General features: G+C 37.6%; 1 long non-coding RNA gene and 1 pseudogene across 1 annotated transcript; one reads left to right on the top strand and one right to left on the bottom strand.

Moving 5' to 3' along the window:
- LOC120187081 lies at positions 1-805 on the top strand. Its single transcript, XR_005522257.1, has 2 exons — positions 1-172; positions 764-805. It is a non-coding gene; the product is annotated as an uncharacterized LOC120187081 (long non-coding RNA).
- A 5,471-nt stretch (positions 806-6,276) lies between these two features.
- Positions 6,277-9,505, bottom strand: LOC120187080 (annotated as a pseudogene).
- Positions 9,506-18,395: the final 8,890 nt, after the last annotated feature.

Genomic DNA, 18,395 nt, shown 5'->3' with positions numbered 1-18,395 from the left:
CCTAACACCCTTTTACTCTTATTCTTTTCTCTTCTCAACTCAAACCAGAGAAGAAATAATCCAAACAACCCCTAAGTCAACATACAAGCTTCAACCGACCATAGAAGTTGGCCCTTCGACTTCTAGTGACGTCCGAGTACAACGCCACCCCGATAAACGCCACGGCAACAAGGTAATTATAAATCCCTTCGGATTTTTGCTTTCGATTTTGGATTTGGGTTGCTCAAAATATGTTTCAACTGTTGTATTTTTATTAATGAAAATCTATAAAAAAAAAACTGAGATGAACTCCCCTTACAATTATTTCTCTTCGTTTCTGTTCCCCCTCCCCTTTTTCTTACATTTTCATTCGGGTTTTATAACCCCTATTTTACATAACTTTTTCATAAAATAATACAACTTGTGATGTGATCATAATTTGGATTGGATTTCACATGCATCTTTATCTTTGTGAGTTGACAATGGTAGGAAACATGTGCTCTGGGGCAGTTTGGTGTAATGCTGGGATGATGACAAAATCTAGGGTATGCAATATGGAATTCATTGAAAACAATAACTTGGGTAAAGGTTACATTATTCCACATAAGTGGCTCAATGCAGGATAACCCACTTATATAGCCCAATACAGAGAATTAAGGCCTAACTGACTTGTAACTAAGATAATCTGGTTAGATACACTAGAATATTCCAATACACTTCAAGTTCCTATTAGAATACTCTAATATACTCTAATACTCTCCTGGTTCTTTCTTGTCCCAACAAGTGCAAACCTCTTCAGGGGACTTAACTCCAAGTTGAGATCGAAGAAAAAGAAAAGCACGAGTCACTGGTTTAGTTAAAATATCAGCAACCTGCTCATTACGGGAAACATAGTTGACCACAAGCTGCCCAGCAGTCACACGTTCTCGAAAAAATGCATGTCGATCTCAACGTGCTTTACCTTGGCATGGTGGATGGGATTCGCAACCAAGGAGGCTATTGAGGTGTTACCACACCAAGCTACTAGCTTGCCCCTTCAACAATTGTTCTACCCATATTAACTCTGAAACAATATTTGCAAGACTCGTATACTCAGCCCCACATGTGGACCATGACACAACACTTTGCTTTTTCGAACTCCAAGCAATCGGGTTGCCATCAAGGTAAATGCAATACCCTGTTGTGGATCGTCTATCTTCAATCAAAGTTGCCCAGTCAGCATGAGTAACAAACCAGAGAGAATGATTCATTGGCAGCAAAATATAAACCATGACTTAAGGTTCCTTTAAGATACCTTAAGATTCACTTGACAGCAGTCCAGTGTGTAGAACAGGGAACATTTATGTACCGACTTACTTTGTTTACTGCATATGATATATCTGGACGAGTGAAGTAGATATATTGAAGTCTTCCAACAACACTCATGTACAGGTGAATATCAGCCAAAGGAACACCATCATTAGTAGTAAGTTTAGAAGAAATAATCATAGGTATCATAGTAGGAACAGACTCCAGCATACTTGTTATAGTCGGAAACTCTTAGATATACTTCTTTTGACTGAGGAGTCACTTCAGGATATTGTTTTATCTCCATCCCAAGAAAAAAAACTAACTTGTCTCAAATCTTTAAGGGAAAACTCAACATTTATCTGTTGAACACGCTGAACTTCAGCAGTCATTCCCTGTGATCACTATATCATCAACAATGTTGATGAAGTGGATGATTTGATAAACAGAGATGTATCAGCCTTAGAAGATTTAAAGCCCAATTTATTAACCAAGTAGGACTTAAGGGTGTCAAACCAGGCCCTTGGCGCTTGTCGAAACCCATACAATGCCTTCTTAAGATGACATACAAGTAATTCCCCATGTGACCCCTTCTTCTCACAACCAGGAGGTTGAGTCATGTAGATGTCTTCAGCCAGCTCCCCATTTAAAAATACATTATTTATGTCAATCTGTCTAATCACCCACTTTTTATGACCGTTGTAACTAAAACAATCCTGATTGTACTTGATCTCACCACGGAACTGAATGTTTTTTTTTAAATCACACCCTGTTGTCTGAGAGAAACCCTTGGCTACTAATCGAGTCTTGAGCCTTTCTACAAATCCATTTGACTTTTTCTTCACTCTGAAAAGCCACTTACAACATACAACCTTCCTCGAGGCAGGCATAACTTGTAATTCCCAGGTACCATTTTTTATCAAGGCATCATAGTCGGCTTGAACAGCTACTCTCCAGTCTGGATCTTGTAGACCAGCATACACATCAGAAGGCTCTTGACATTCACTGTTAGCAAGAAAAATCTTTGGCTTATAAATCCAGATTTTCCACGAGTAACCACATGATTGATTGTCATGAACAAGAACAGATGGGGATGTAAAAGTGTTAGACGGTGATAGTGATGTGGATGAAGCTGAATGTGATGGAGATGAAAGAGTGAGAGATAGAGGTGATGATGTGGAACGTGGTTGAGATGGAGATAGATGAGTGACAGATGATGATGGTGATGTGGAAGGAGATGAATACAACTGTGATTGAGGAATGAATGATGGGGTTGGTAATGAAGTAGTTGAAACCATGTGAAATGGAAGAGATGAAGTGCGAGGAGATGGAATGGATTAAAATGACAAAGGTGTGTGATGGGAAGAAGCAGGTGTAGTAGACATTGGAATATGATGAGATGACACATGAGGTGATGATAATGGAACAATATGATTAGAAGCTGAAGGAATTTACACCGGACTGAAAACAGATGACTTAACATAGACAGTATATTTAGCGACTGTTTTTTGTTACAGTGAATACATTTTGACTTTGATTGCATCTTTTCACCTGAAAACTCAGTTTATGACATATAGGGAAAAACCTTCTCATCAAATTTGACATGTCTTGACACATAGACACTTTCTGTGGGACTTAAGCACTTATAACCTCTATGACCATGTGAATAACCTAAGAAAACCACACTGAGCAGACCTGAACTGAAGCTTATTTTTATTGAAAGGTCCTAGAAAAGGAAAAGCAGCTCATCCAAAAACTTCCATAACGGTATAGTCATGGCAAACTTTATACAACTTTTCATAAGGTGACAAACCAGACAAAGCCTTTGAAATAAGCCTATTAATGAGAAAAATAACACTAGTAAAAGAATCACACCAGAAATTAAGAGGTATGGATGCCAGAGCTAACAAGGTAGAACCAACCTCAACTATCTGTCTATGTTTTCTTTCAACTACACCATTTTGTTCAGAAGTGTGAGGACAAATATCCTTGTAAACTATACCATTGATTTGCAAAAAGGAAGCAAGGCCCACAAATTCACCACCTGGATCTGTCTGAATGGCTTTAAGTTGGCAGCCAAGTTGCCTTTCTACAAAAGCATGAAACTAAACAAAATAAAAAAATACATCAGATTTTTGTTTAGAAGTACACCCAAGAATACCTTGAAAAAGCATCTTTAAAGACAACATAATACTTGAACTGATTAGAAGCAATTGGTGTTGGACCCGACACATCAACAAAGACTAATTCTAAAGGCGTATAATAAACAGTACAAGAGTTAGAAAAGGGTAGCTTGTGTGACTTACCAAAATGACATGTTGAACAGATATATCATTGTTTATTTTTATTAAATGAAATATTACAAGAGTTCAAGACTTTGATCAGAGTCTCTTGGACAGGGTGCCCAAGCTTCTAATGCCATATATCTAAGGACTCAACATTAGCAGAAAACCACATTCTGGCTTAGCAAGATTATCAACAGCTGAACTAAAACTATTATTTCTAAGACTATAACATGCATTATGACACACTAAAAACCTATTATCGGTTATCTTCATACAACTTGTAGATAAAGCATATAATCATTCCTTCTTATTGCCTTGCAATAGTAGTTTTTGTGTGTGCAAATCTCTCACTTGACAGTGACTATGATAAAACTCAAGGCACATTTGATTGTCCTGGATGAACTTTCAAACAGAGAGGAGATTCTTAGTAATTTTGGGCACATAAAATAAATGTTTAAGACTTAAAACTTTGTTATTGACTCCAAGTAAAGAAGATTGTCCAACACCACAAATAGAAATAACATTACCATTTCTAACAACCTTACCAGTGTCAGGATAAGCATCACCAACATTTAAATTTGCAAGATCATTGGTCAGATGATGACTGGCCCCAGAATCTGGGTACCAGGTATTATCTCCAACAACCTCAGGTGTAGCCAGCAAAGTTTGAGGATAATTTGAGACAAGAGGTTGCTGAGTACTTTGAGTAAACACTTGAGGAACCTACTGATGAAAATAGGCAGAAGATGTGCCAACAATTATAGAATTAGGTGCCATAATCTGAGAATGAGAAAAAAAAGAAGTTATCAGAGTAGGAGCAACAAAAGGAATGTAATAGACATGTCGTGGGTTGTAGGTGCACATATTAACTTGTTTATAATAATTGCCTTGAGTATTGGAGTATCCTCTGTTGGAGGAATTAGAATTATTTCTAGATGACTCATTCTTATAGCTGATATTAAATCGAAAGTAACACATCAATTAAATGCCCAATTCTTCCACACAGTTGACACTGAGGTCTACCAGATGAGTACCTACCACTTTGACCCCTACCCTTACTTGAACCAAAGTTATTAGCATATGAGGTTGAATCAGAATACTTACCATAGGAAGAACTGTTGAAATTGCCATTTTGCTTAGTATAGTCACTCTGGGTAGTGTAAACCTCAGATTGAGACTGTCCAATCGGATTCAAGGTACCATCATGTCCACCTGCTGGCTGTTGAATGGCCATGTGAGCAGCAACACTCAGATGACTAAAAGATGAGCATCCACATCAAGTAATAATGTATGAATAATTTTAACATCAGCAGGGGTAGGACTAGCAGTTATGATTGTCATAACAGACTCAAATTCAAAAGATAAGTCATTCAGTGTGACATGTTCATGATCAGAGATAATCTCTCCACAACTAGCCAAATTATCACAAATTGACTTAATCTTCATGAAAACATCTTTCATACTCAGATCACCTTTCTTCTGAGAGTACAATAACCTCCTATAGGACATCAATCTAAAAGTTTTATTTCTGTTGTACAATCTGTGAAGAGTACTACATATCTCATCAGATGTGTTATGACCAATTAAATGAGGCAGAATACTCTTACTCATAGTAGACAACAACCAAGATGCTAAAGCCCTATCCTGTTCTTCATACATTTCAAACTTGAGAATTATACTAGTGACCTCATCTTGAGTGATATATTGTTCAAGCCAAGTGATCATACCAACTATAAACTTTTGAAGTTTATTTGTCTTAATAGTTAATAACACATGTTGATGCCAAAGGAAGTAATTGTGATCATATAATGTGACATTAATCTTTTTAGTCGAGAACAACACCCTTCCAGTATTATTATGTTGAGTGTTCTGATTGTTATTCTGAAGATTACTATTATTTTTATTCTCCTCTTTTGAGGTCACCATTTTTATCAGCTCTAGAGAAAAATTAAACACGAACAAGAGCAATACAGACAAATAGAAGACGAAAGGTCACAAGAATCTTAAGAACAGAATTAAAAAAGAAACATGAGAAGAATTAAAGTAGATTTACATAGAGCACATGATAAATCCACACAACACATCAGTTCGAAGAAACATGCAGACAGAAACACATGCAAACAACAGTGAAGAAATTTCTTACAAGAACAACAAACCAGATAAACTCACGATTGAAAGCAGATAGATTAATAGGCTCCAGAAGAACCGAAATTAATGAAAGAAATCACTTACAAATGATAACGCACAGATCAATGAGGTTTATCGAAGATGAATCAACCAAGAACAAACAGATCTCCAGAGACACTTACAGACTTCAACAACGGATCAAACAACCTTTCGTCAAGCAATCAAATCTCTAGTGATCAACCACCGTTCATGGCTTTAATACCATATTAGCAATCGAAGATGTAATCGACGATAAGCAGACGATGAGGAGAAGGTTAGAAGAGGAGAAGAAGGTTTAGAGAAAGTAGTTACAAAGATTAAGGAAAATCAGGAAAACGTGGAATATATTGAAAACAATAACTTGGGTAAAAGTTACATTATTCCCCATAAGTGGTCCAATGCAGGCTAACTCACTTATATAGTCCAATACAGAGAGTTAAGGCCTAACTGACTTACCTAACAGATTTGTAACTAACATAATCTTGTTAGATACACTATAATATTCCAAAACACTTCAAGTTCCTATTAGAATACTCTAATATACTCTAATATTATCATGGTGATAGATTTGAATATGGAGGAGTTAATGTATAATTTGATTGATCCCTTAACAAAGTACAATTAGTGAGTTGTAATAACAATGGCGGATTTGATTGTATTTAAAGTTAGAAGAATGACAAGTATTATCCAGAAAACAAAGGTGTCTATTAGGGAATGCAATACATAGGATTTGGTAACTTGAATAAATGATTGGACGGGGAGGAGCCGATAAATTGCTCCATTGATCACCGTAGTTACCCAGAATCCTATATCCCTCTCCTACCATCTTACTCTCTTCTCCAACTTGAATACCGTCGTTGGCTTGACATGGTCTTCGGAGTCTCTGCATGGAATGAAATCCGGTAGTTAGTCGGTGATCGAGGAACCGGTAATTGCAAAGCCAGAAGAATAGATCAAACATTTCTATGAGCAGATATAGTAGACAACATAAAAGCAAAGTCTAAGAATTCAGTTAAAAATAACTAAATAATTTAGTTAATATGAGCATGATCAGTTACTGTAATATAAAGAAGAAAAGGGACAGCAGAGTTCAGGCCATGTCTCGAAACAAGTCAAGGACTTGTTTGTATACTCATTGCAGATGCTAAAAGTAACTAATGATATGTTCCTTCTAAGCAAGGTAAATCACCATGTTTCCAGGCACCAAAACAGAGGTATGGAAGATCAATTGCATGATTTTAAGTTCCATTTTCATGCAAGATGTTGACGTCGTGCACGTGTTCTACAGAAAACAAAACTGTCTTCCTCGAAAGGAGATTTAGTGAGACGCCATTCATGTTAGACAACTGTTTCGTGGCATATTAAGAGCTCAACCAAAGTGATCTGCAAGTTTACATTATATACCATGGGTGAAACTAGAAAAAATTATGCATTCATAATTTGGCAAAGAAGCCTATGATGGATAAACGAATACATTCTCCTATTAAAACGTGCAATTTCTTTCTTCTGCTTTATTGTTCCTTGATTTCACACCATGGAGGTATAAACAAGAACTATAAGAGTTCAAGATCTACAGGCAAAGCACATAATTTGATAGCACAACACAAGTAATGTCTACACCAAAGGTATAAATGAAATACAGTCTCCTACGAGGACGAGTTTAGATTGAACAGAAAATTAGGATACTCTGAGACCAATATCTAGACCAAAGAAGCTTGTCCACCAAGAAAAATTCTAGCCTATCATGGCAAAGAAACTACTAACATTGACTACTCCATATAGTACCAACAGCAATATCTCCATGCAAAATCTGATTGCAGTCTGACATATGTCACATGATAGGACGTATAAGTAATAAATATCCGAATTCACAAATGTTGAACTAAAGTGTAATGATGCTCATTTAGAATAAGCTTGTCCCAGCTCCGAAACCCTGCTTTGGTTAAATTTTCAATCGTAATAGATCTTTGCTTTTCACTTCTTGTCAGTAAGAAAGTTTTAGGCTAGGTTCTATTGCCAGTGCCATCGCCCTATGAACCCACTTATCAAACTCAACGGGATTGAAAATCTCCAGGCTGCAAACTCACATTAGAACTTAAGCAATTTCAATCCCACAAGAGAGCAACAATTAAAGAGAAAAAGTTGGTAAATTCAAAAGTCCTACTGATTTGAACGTTGTTCTTGCCTAACCTTTTGCATCAAACTATCGATCGATTGCATGTCTATATTTCTCACATTCCAAAGCAGCTTCCAATATACAAAACAGCTCAAGATTACATATACATGCATGCATGCATAAATTTAAAGAAATCCTATAGTATCTCACTAAAGATCCTTAGCATACACCATCCTCGCACCTCACAATTATCCGAAGACCCTAAAACATCCCTAACCCTCTGACACCAAGGGACCTCCGGAAAGCATAGGGGGGACACCTCTGAAGGAAAGGTTTCGAATATCTAATATCACTTGAAAAGACAAGGCTAGTTGATATGACCCTTGACAGACTCACTTGACCTACCAAAGCCAAATCCACCACTACCTGACCGTATTTGCTTAGCATACTAACCTATGAGTAGCCATTACGACCCTACAATTGACACATGCACTAAGAATCGCTTATAAAACCTCTAACTGTGACCGAGAGACAAGATGTGACCTCAATGAAACTACCTCATCCTTACTCTCCTCTATTCTACCTCTTCATAGAAACAGAACACTTAGACACCAACTGGCATCTACTCTACTACCGGCTACGACTCTCCGTCAAATCAGAAGGGAATCGCGTAAAGCCGCCACAATCCATTTATTGTTATCAACCAATTTAATTTGCTGAAATCAATCTTCCTTCCCACATAAGCAACCGCACTACTTAAAGTCGAGAAGAATACCAAAATTTCCAATCTCTTCTTATAAATTACCAAGGTTCCTATTCCTAAGGTAATGTAGATGTGCCAATGTTCTAAATCCTAGCATTTGATAAAAAGGATATACAATTCCATCTTTCTTCTAATTATGAAAAATGTAGATCTCGCGTTTTCTTAGCAACCAAACAACATTATGAAAAATGGGATGAGAAAGATTACCCATAACCAAGTTCAACATAGTAAGGAAGATTGGACGACAAAGTGTGATCAACATCAAAATCCAAACGTCTTTCCATCTCCACTCAGCTTCAAGCTCATAGCACAAATCTCAGCCTCACTCGAAACCCTTTCGATATCCACTTTATAGCCTCACCCGTCATGTAATCTTTAACATAGCTTCCACATTCCAGGGGCTCAAATTGTTGGTCTCCACAGCAAATCTCCAGCTCGTACACTCTAATTCGAGCTCTTCATTGGATTTCACGGACTGGGACTCGATGCGTTCTAGGTATTTAATTATTAGTGGTCTTGGGAGAAGATGGGAATTGAAGCCATCGTGAGATAAAGTGGAGGGAATGAAGGAAAGGAGAAGGAAAAGTTTGAAGAACATGTTAAGGGCAAAAAATGGGGAGTTTTTCTCGGAAAGAATGAATTTGGATTGTGAATTGAGGAAAATAAATAAATCTGAGTATTGAATGAAAATTATATAGAAGCGAATCAAGAAAGATGGGAAATTCAAAGAAATGATAAAGCTGCTTTCTTTTTCATATGGATACGGTGAAGAAGAAAAAAAGCGTTTCTTTGGAGTTGGGGAGAGAGAAAAAGAGATGTAAAAGACAAAGCTTTTGTAACAATAACGATTGCTGATCTGAAGAGGAAGGCTGTGACTGTTGGCCGGAAGCATGCAGTGGAGGGAAAAGCCGATTAGAATTAAGGGATTGAATTTGAGGAATCTTATCTTATCAGTATTATCTTTGGATCAGATTTTTGAAGTTTTTTTTAGGGTAACGTATAGTAATTATCACTTAATTTTTCTAAAGTTTTCGTTTAGGTTTCTTAATATTTAAAACTTGCAACATTTAGTTCGTTTATAATATGATGTTGATGTAACCGATTGACGCTATTACACTACCATTAGTACATTTGTAATATGGTCACTGAACTTTTTAGGCGCTTACATTTAGGTCCACCAACTAATAAAACTTGCAACACATTCCTCAATTTCATTCTAAACCTCAAATTCCTTTTCGATCTCGAATTTCCTTTTTTGTTTCTCTCTTGTCATTTCCAGCGTAATTTTTCAGTCGATGATGCATGGGAAATTCTAATCTAACTTTGAATTATATGGATGTGTTGACTTGAATAGGGGTTCATTGAGAGAAAACTCAATCAAGGGACTATCGGACCATCAACGATTCAAGGTGTAATGTTAGATACATGTTATTTCATGTGAAATATAGATGTTTGATGAACTAAGATGAACTAAGTATCATTGTTGAAAGTCACCAACAAAACTTGAATTATTTTATATACAATAACAGCAACAAAACCCAAATTCCCATATGCAATAGGGTTGAATTATTTTATATAAATGACATATAATAATTTTTTTCATTTAATCCTAGTGTATAAAGATTTTCTAACAGATGGTCAAATATAATGAAATCTCAAACAGCGTATTCACCTCTCAGTCTCTTTCGTTTAAATGCACTCTCGTTTGGTTTTTTCTTCTTCAATTTTTCGCCATGTAAAGTTGTAAACCCAAACAGTGATCTGTATTTCAACTTTTTATTTACAAAGAAAAAATGGAGGAAAAATTACTGGAACGCAACACCGATTGCGTTTATTTCTTAGCCTCTCCCCTCTCTTGCAAGAAGGTATTTATTTTTTTCTTTTGGACTATCCGGAAATAAGTTTTTCCTTTTTTGCACTTTCCCATTTTAAGCTCGTATTGTGTGTTTTTTGTTGAAATTTTTATATTTCTGGAACTGCATATCGATGATCTGGATATTCAGTATTAGTTTTGAACTAAAACTATCTAATTTTTTTTTTCGAAACATCACGTCAATATAAGACGGAAGGCGAAAAAGGGCAAAAACGGCCGAGGAAGAAAAAGTTGGAGATGAGCCTCCAAACTTGCAACAAAAGAATATCAACGATGAACAATCAAAACAAGCTCTCCAAGTTGTGAATTTGATTACAAAAAAAATTTAACAAGTTCACCTGGAAACGTTTAAATACATCTTTGTAAAAGAGAGCTATGTTCCAGGGATCATAAAGATCAAAATACAAGGCGGAGGTGGTCATCAGACAGGCCACGCCATAGAACTTGCTCACAGGCAGCAAAGATTGATAATATCTGATCAAATTGTAAACTAATAAACAATTAGACACAAATTTGGAAAAATAGAAAAAAAATGATGATCGAAATTCAATGAGACAAAGGAAGAAAGGTTACTGTGTTGATGTAGAGATTGCAGGGCTAATGCTTTCATTGCAGAATGAAGGATTATTTATATGAATATGATTGGTTTGTAGAATGGCTTTGCTTAATGGACAATGGCGTGAGTTTTGAGTTGGGAAAGTCAAGAGAAAAATCATGATATTCCAAGTCTTCTCTTTTTAATGGTCACAGCTCATTGGATCAGCCACTGAAGTTGCAATTAATTGAATGTGATGTGAACCTGTTATGGGATTGGTTCAGTGTTGGTCTCCCAATCCACTTAAATGAGATTATCAGTGGGTTAGTAGTGGTTAGAATTTAGTTACGATTGGTTAATTTGTTATCCTATAGTAGCATTGTTTAGTAGATAGCAGAATAGTATAAACAGACATAGACATTGTTTATCAGCTTTGTAAACACATACGAAATATATGAGGCATTTTCCAGTTAATAAATTCTTAACATGGTATCAATTAGTCAAGGCCTCGTTTTTCTGGTCTTCACGATTCTCTCATTTCTTTCTTCCTTTGGTTTTTTTCTTTTTTCTTCTTCTTGAGGATGCATTCGGCCATCGACGGTTCGGTGATTGACTTTAATCCCCCCTTTTTTTTTGCATACATCAGACACGCTGGGGGGACTACTGGTTTCTCATCGTCTTTCTGGTATCGATAATTACAACATTTGGAGCCGATCGATGCGCATTGCACTTCTTGCGAAGAACAAGATAGGTTTTGTTAATGGGAGTTGCTGAAAGAAAAGCGATGGTGAGCATCTTCATCCTCAATGGGAAGGGTGCAATGCTTTTGTTTTGTCATGGATTCTTAATACTGTCAGTGGTGAGCTTTCGGCGGGGATTGTTTTTCCCTCAAGTGCTGCTCAAGTTTGGCAAGATCTCAAGGAGTTGTTTGACAAGTTGGATGAGTCACATATTTTTTTCTTCATTGTGAAATCGCGACGGCTGGTCAGGGTGAGTTGACGGTTTCCGCGTATTTTACTAAGTTGGAACTCTTATGGGATGAGTACAATTCTTTGGTTTCCGTATCTGTTTGTGATTGTGCGGTCTCTCATCGAAATCTTCAGCATCTTGCCCAACAACGTTTGTTTCAATTCCTGATGGGGCTTAATGAGTCGTACACAACGATTTGAAGCCAAATTTTGCTGATGCAGCTACTTCGAACAGTGAATCAAGCGTACTCCATGGCGGTGCAAGAAAAATCACAGCGATCACAGTTGTCTGGTGTATCTCCAATTTCTCAAGCCACTGTTATGTTTTCCCCAACGACTGGCTCTTCTGATCGAAGGAGGTTTTAATGGTAAATTCGATTATTGTAAAATTCTTGGGCATAAACGTGAGCATTGCTAGTCTTAATGGTTTTCTTTCGGATTTCAAGTTCACGAAGAAGAAGGGGTCTTCAACCGTGCTAGCATTAAACACTTCAGCCGAGTCTTTGCTTCTTGGTTCTGATTCAGGTAGTTCTTCTAGTGTTAATGTTAGCCTGAGCTGGCCCCAATGTTTACCCGAGAGCAGTATAACCAGATTCTGGGTTTGTTGAACAAGCCTCTTCCTGTTTCTTCAGTTGCTAACTTGGCAGGTATAACTAAGCAAGGTATGCCTTCATCTTGTTCTTCAGTTCAATGGATACTGGACACTGGTGCTACTGATCATATGGTGTCGGATTTCCGTAGCTTAGATTTCCCTACTTCATGTACTCCGGACTCTCATCTTGTTCAACTCCCAAATGGTAAAACAGCCCCCATCACACACATTGGATCCTATGCTTTTGATTCAACCACTAAACTCAAAATGTGCTTTATGTTCCTCACTTTACCCACAATTTACTTTTTGTATCTAAGCTTACACGTGAACTCAATTGCAGCATCAATTTTTACCCTGATTTTTGTGTTACAGGATTTTTACACTGGGCGGATGAAGGGGATTGGTAAAGAGTCATGGGGTATGTATCTCTTCGACTCTACAAGTCTTGTTCCTAACTTGTCGGCTGATAATCTGTGTAGTTTTTTTCATCAGTTATGTTTTTTTAGTTTATGCTTTTACTTGGTGTAATGCAAAGTCTTCCATTAATAATACTTTTGGCATGCCCGAATGGGCCATGCACCTCTACAACATTACATAAGACTCTTTTCTTGCGGTCTCTGATTTGTTCTTACAATATCTATGATGCTCAGTTTTTCCTTTGGCTAAACAAACTCGATTACCTTTTATAGTAAGCAACTCTAAGACTAGTGCGCCTTTTGAACTAGTGCATATTGATTTGTGGGGGGCTTATCATATTTCTACCCATGGCAGTCATAGTTTTTTTTACCATTGTAGATGACTATTCTAGGATGACGTGGGTCTATTTGATGAAGCATAAAAGTGATGCTATTTTTTCTTAAAAGGTTTTATTCCTTTGTTCAAAATCATCATTCAACCACAGTCAAAACCATCCGTAGCGACAATGGATCAGAGTTCTTTAGCAACGAGTGTTCAAATGTTTTCATCTCTCTTAAAACAACTCATCAAAGCTCTTGTTTTTTAACTCTACAACAGAATGGGGTTGCCGAAAGAAAACATAGGCACTTGTTAGAAATTGCTCGGGCTCTTCGCTTCCATTCCAATGTACCTCTCAAATTTTGAGGGGATTGTGTTTTAACTTCTTGTTATATCATTAATGGGCTTCATACTTACGGGGGGGGGGGGGGGGAAGGGTCCTTTATAAGTTTTTTTTCATAAACCTCCTAACCTTTCGCATATGAAGGTCTTCGGATGTCTCTGTTACGCCACACAAACTAATCCTGTTGATAAATTCTCTCCAAGGGCAATTCTTCGATTTTTATGGGTATTCTTCTACCCAAAGGGTATCTTTTGTTTAACCTTGAGTTAAAGTTTTTTTTTTTGAATCGTGACGTGATTTTCAAAGAGATGCATTTCCTTTTCTTTTTCCTATTTTAGAATCCTCTGTTTTTTTTTTCTCACAAACTTCGCAACCTTATTCGAGTTTTTGAATCTTACTTTTCCAACTTCTACTGTCTCCTACCGCTCCTTCAATTCCTTCACGCAGTCCCTCTTGTGCCTTCGGCTTCATCAAATAGTCCTACCACGTCTTCTCCAAAGGTTTCTATAGATTCATTACCCCTTGTTTCTTCACCATGATTGAGTCATCCATGTGCTCATCCTATAGTTGAGTCGGAACCTGTTTTACCGTAACGTAGGTCTACTAGGCATATTAACCCTCCTCTTTGACTTCATGATTATGTGCACTCTTGCCGATCTTCTTCTCCCGCGTGTAAGGATCCACTTGCACTCAGACTTATCTTTCTTCTACTTCCCATTTAGCCGAACCTAAACCTTTAATGAAGCTGTTAAAAACCCACTTTGGGTCCGGGCCATGAATGAGGAATTCTCTACTCTGGAAACAAAAAACACATGGTTTGTGGTTTCTTTGTCTCCAGGGAAGGTGCCAAGATGTAAATGGGTGTATAAGGTGAAATAAAAGGCTAATGGTGATGTGGAGCGCTTCAAAGCTCACTTGTTGCTAAGGGATACACCCAGCAGGAAGGGTGGATTATGGTGATACCTTTCTCTTGTTGCGAAGATTGGTACGGTTCGGCTTGTTCTTGCACTGCTTCTATTTTCAATTGGCTCTTTATCAGCTTGATGTGTACAATGTCTTCTTGTAAGGGGACTTAGCCGAGGAAGTTTATATGAGTTTACCCTAGGGTTTTTGCAGCCAGGGAGAGTCCAAGGTATGTAGCTATAAAAGTCGCTATATTGACTTAAGCAAGCCTCACGACAATGGAATATAAAACTAACGGAAGCTTTGTTGGCTGAAGGATACCAGCAAAGTAAGTATGACTATTCATTATTCACTAAACATCAAGGAGATAGGATAGTTATCATGCTTGTTTATGTATACGATGTTTTGATAATAGGAAATGATAGCTTGTTGATTGAAGAGTTAAAGGAAATTCTGAATAAGAATTTTAGAATGAAGGATCTTGGTGACTTGAAGTATTTCTTGGGTCTAGAATGTTGCGATCAAAAGATTGTTTTGAATCAACGAAAGTATGGTTGGAGCTTATAGAAGATGCCGGGATAGGGGGAGCAAGCTGGCCATGACTCATTTGGAACAAGACAAGAAACTTACTTCACTTGAGTTCAATGGCGAAATAACAAAGATGTTGCAAGACAAAATAATTTATCAAAAGTTTATACTGAATTTGAGTCAATTCATACTAAGATGCTTCCTTAAGAGTACTAAGATACATACTAGGCCGAATATTATGTTTGTTGTCCATACTTTGAGTCAATTCATGCAGTATTCGAAAGATCACACCTAGATGCTTCCTTAAGAGTACTAAGATACATAAAAAAGAATCCATGACAAGGAATCTTCTTGAGTTCTTTAAAAAGGTGCCTATTACTAGCTTATTAACTATGATTGGGCATCGTGTCCAATACGAGAGGTCTGTGACTGGATTTTGCATTAAGTTGGGAGAATTTGATCTCTTGGAAGTCCAAGAAGCATACTGTGGCACGTCTTCAGCTGAAGTGGAGTATAGAGCATGGCGGTAACAACGACTGAAATAGTGTGGCTGCAAGGGTTGTTAACTGAATTTGGAATTAAGAAAGAGGGTGCAGCAAGGTTGAAATGCGATAGCAAAGCTGTCTTACAAATGCAGCAAACCCGGTTTTTTCAGGAAGAACCAACATATTGAAATAGATTGTCATTTTGTCAGGAGAAAGAGAGTGATACAGGTAGAACATGTTCGGCCAGGAGAACAATTTGATAATGTAATGACCAAGACATTGGGTGTTCAACAACACGAGTATTTAATTTCCAATTTGGGGTTTAAAGACTTTTTTCAACCGCCAACTTAAGGGGAGTGTTAGTTGGTTAGTATGGTTAGAAGTTAGTTACGATTGGTTAATTTGTTATCCTATAGTAGTATTATTTAGTAGATAGCATAATAGTATAAAGAGACATTGTATATGAGCTTTGTAAATAAACATATGAAATATGAGGCATTTTCCACTCATTAAATTCTTAACAGAGATTCTTGCCAATATTTGATTAAATTTGCTAATGGAGTCCACCTTTTTCACCATCGATATAGTCACTTAAGTTATAGTTATTTTGCTCGATGGACGTTAAACATCGTTAGATTGGTTTACGAGTAACTTTTAGATTTTAAGTTATTAATATTCCTTTAATGTGAAATCAAAATATTTTTTTTATGAACACAACACATAAAGGCAACATTACACCTATGCATGGTTTCCTTCTGGAAATCAGCTCAACCTCCCTTGGTCGTGTAGTAAAAAAACTGTGGAACCAATAGGCACCTCTATCCCTATAGCTGCCAATTTATCCGACATTCTGCTTGCAGCCAATACGCTTCACTTGAACATCCCATGCCCTTATACGAATCCCTTGGAAAGCAGAAGTCAAGGCGTAACCCACCAAAGCGTCGGAGCTATAAAAAAATCCACGCAACCTCGCAATTAGGTTTTGAGTATCACCTGCCGATAACCTAATCTCCAAGCGTGCAAAATCATTAGCTGCCCAAAGTTCGGCTAACAAAACGAACAGCATCATAATCGTTGCGCAACAATCTAACCTCCCTCCTGGTTCCGAATACATCACCATCGGCAGCTCCCTGATTGTTGGGGTTACAGCCCCGTCCGCATGGCTTGACCCATCCTATAGGAGGACAAGTCCACCCCATAGTCTCCTACCAAGCTGCGACTGTTGTAGTATGCTCAACAATCGCGCGAATAACCTCCTCATAACTATGACCACGAATTAAGACTCCCATCTCAAAATAATGCGGGTCGAAAACCATACCAATCTATCATTCCATAGAAACCAACAGAAAACAGCAAAGCGGATCATCCAATTTACCTCAGTAATACCAAACAGACCTGTTGGGTGAATATTCTCTTCGAGCCACTCCAGCAAATGCAACGACAAGAATCTCCCAAACATGTTAGCACTCACCACAATTGGCCAAAGGCTAGCCGTAGCATTGCATCGACGAAGAACATGGTCTATACTCTCCACTTCTCTAGTAAAATCCCCCATGAGTCATCCAATGAGATATGTCGTCTCACCCGTTCAACATTAGTAAAAAGCCTGTTGTGGAAATAAGCCAAATGAATTTTTAATTCGTAGTGAAACCCCAAGCTTCTATAACTGTTCCCAATGGATCTGTTTTATCTCATTAACTCTATTATAACAAGCATTGTAAGCAGAAGCCACCGAAAATCGCTGATCCTCTTCCTATCGTCAACCAGGAACATCTCTTTCAAAGTGCGCTCGAGGTGAGGATGCAAGCAACGAGGGAGGGAAGCAATCTTCTCCACTCGCGCTTGGAAGAACGGGGGAAATCATATACCAATCCACTCTGGAATCCTTCACCATAGCACTCACTGGGGGAGGGTGTGGAGGCACAGAACCTTCAAATGAAAAAATTGGTCTCCTCATTCTCCACCCAACGATCAAACCAAAAATCAGTCTCTACCATTACGAATATTCAACGTAATATTCTCCAAGAATCGCTCCAGATACTTCGAAGCCCATTCTAAGCCATGAACCACATTTATTTAGAAGCGAAAGTGGCTCAGGTTCCATCCAATTATACTTCGCCTGCATCACATATACCCATGAAAAGCAGGCTTCATCATAAACGCCGTTGTGGAATAAATTCTTCAATCCCATTCCACCATTGTCTAAAGGCTTGCATATCATCCCATTTAATAAGAGAAGGCATTCTTCATATTCGTACCACCCCCACGCAAAACCCCGAATAATCCTTTCTATTGCCTCACACATTCTTTTTGGAATACACTTAGTGATGTGATCATGTCTAGCACCAACTTTCTTCATGACACTCACATCATTGAAGATTCATCAAGCCCAATCTAAGGGAGTTCTACCTTACTTTATATTATATTACTCATTTATGCACTATATATTACTATGGGCTACATTTGCATAATAGACTATACTTGAATTATCATAACTTGTGCATTCATGTCATTTGGTTTGCATCATTGATTGATATTCAAGCATATAATCTATAGTTATATAATAATATTCATTCATTATCATATGATGCATGAGTTATTATTATACCATAGTCCACATCTTTATAATATGCACATCATTATTCTTTAAATACTTAGCTTATATTGTGTTTCTTTGTGAAGGTACATTCGACCACACAACTTCGGAGCTAAATGGAGCATGCAACAACAAGGAAACTTACATGGGGACGTTTAGGAGAGCATAAGGAACATTTAGTGAAAAGATATCCGGAGACCCGTGAGCTCATAGCTGGATTGAGCTAAAGATTTGAGCTACA

This window comes from Hibiscus syriacus, unplaced genomic scaffold (genome assembly GCF_006381635.1).
Source record: "Hibiscus syriacus cultivar Baekdansim isolate YM2019G1 unplaced genomic scaffold, ASM638163v2 tig00113722_pilon, whole genome shotgun sequence".
Taxonomy (NCBI): domain Eukaryota; kingdom Viridiplantae; phylum Streptophyta; class Magnoliopsida; order Malvales; family Malvaceae; genus Hibiscus; species Hibiscus syriacus.
Note: the sequence above shows the minus strand (reverse complement) of the source record. Positions and strands in the feature narration are given on the sequence as shown.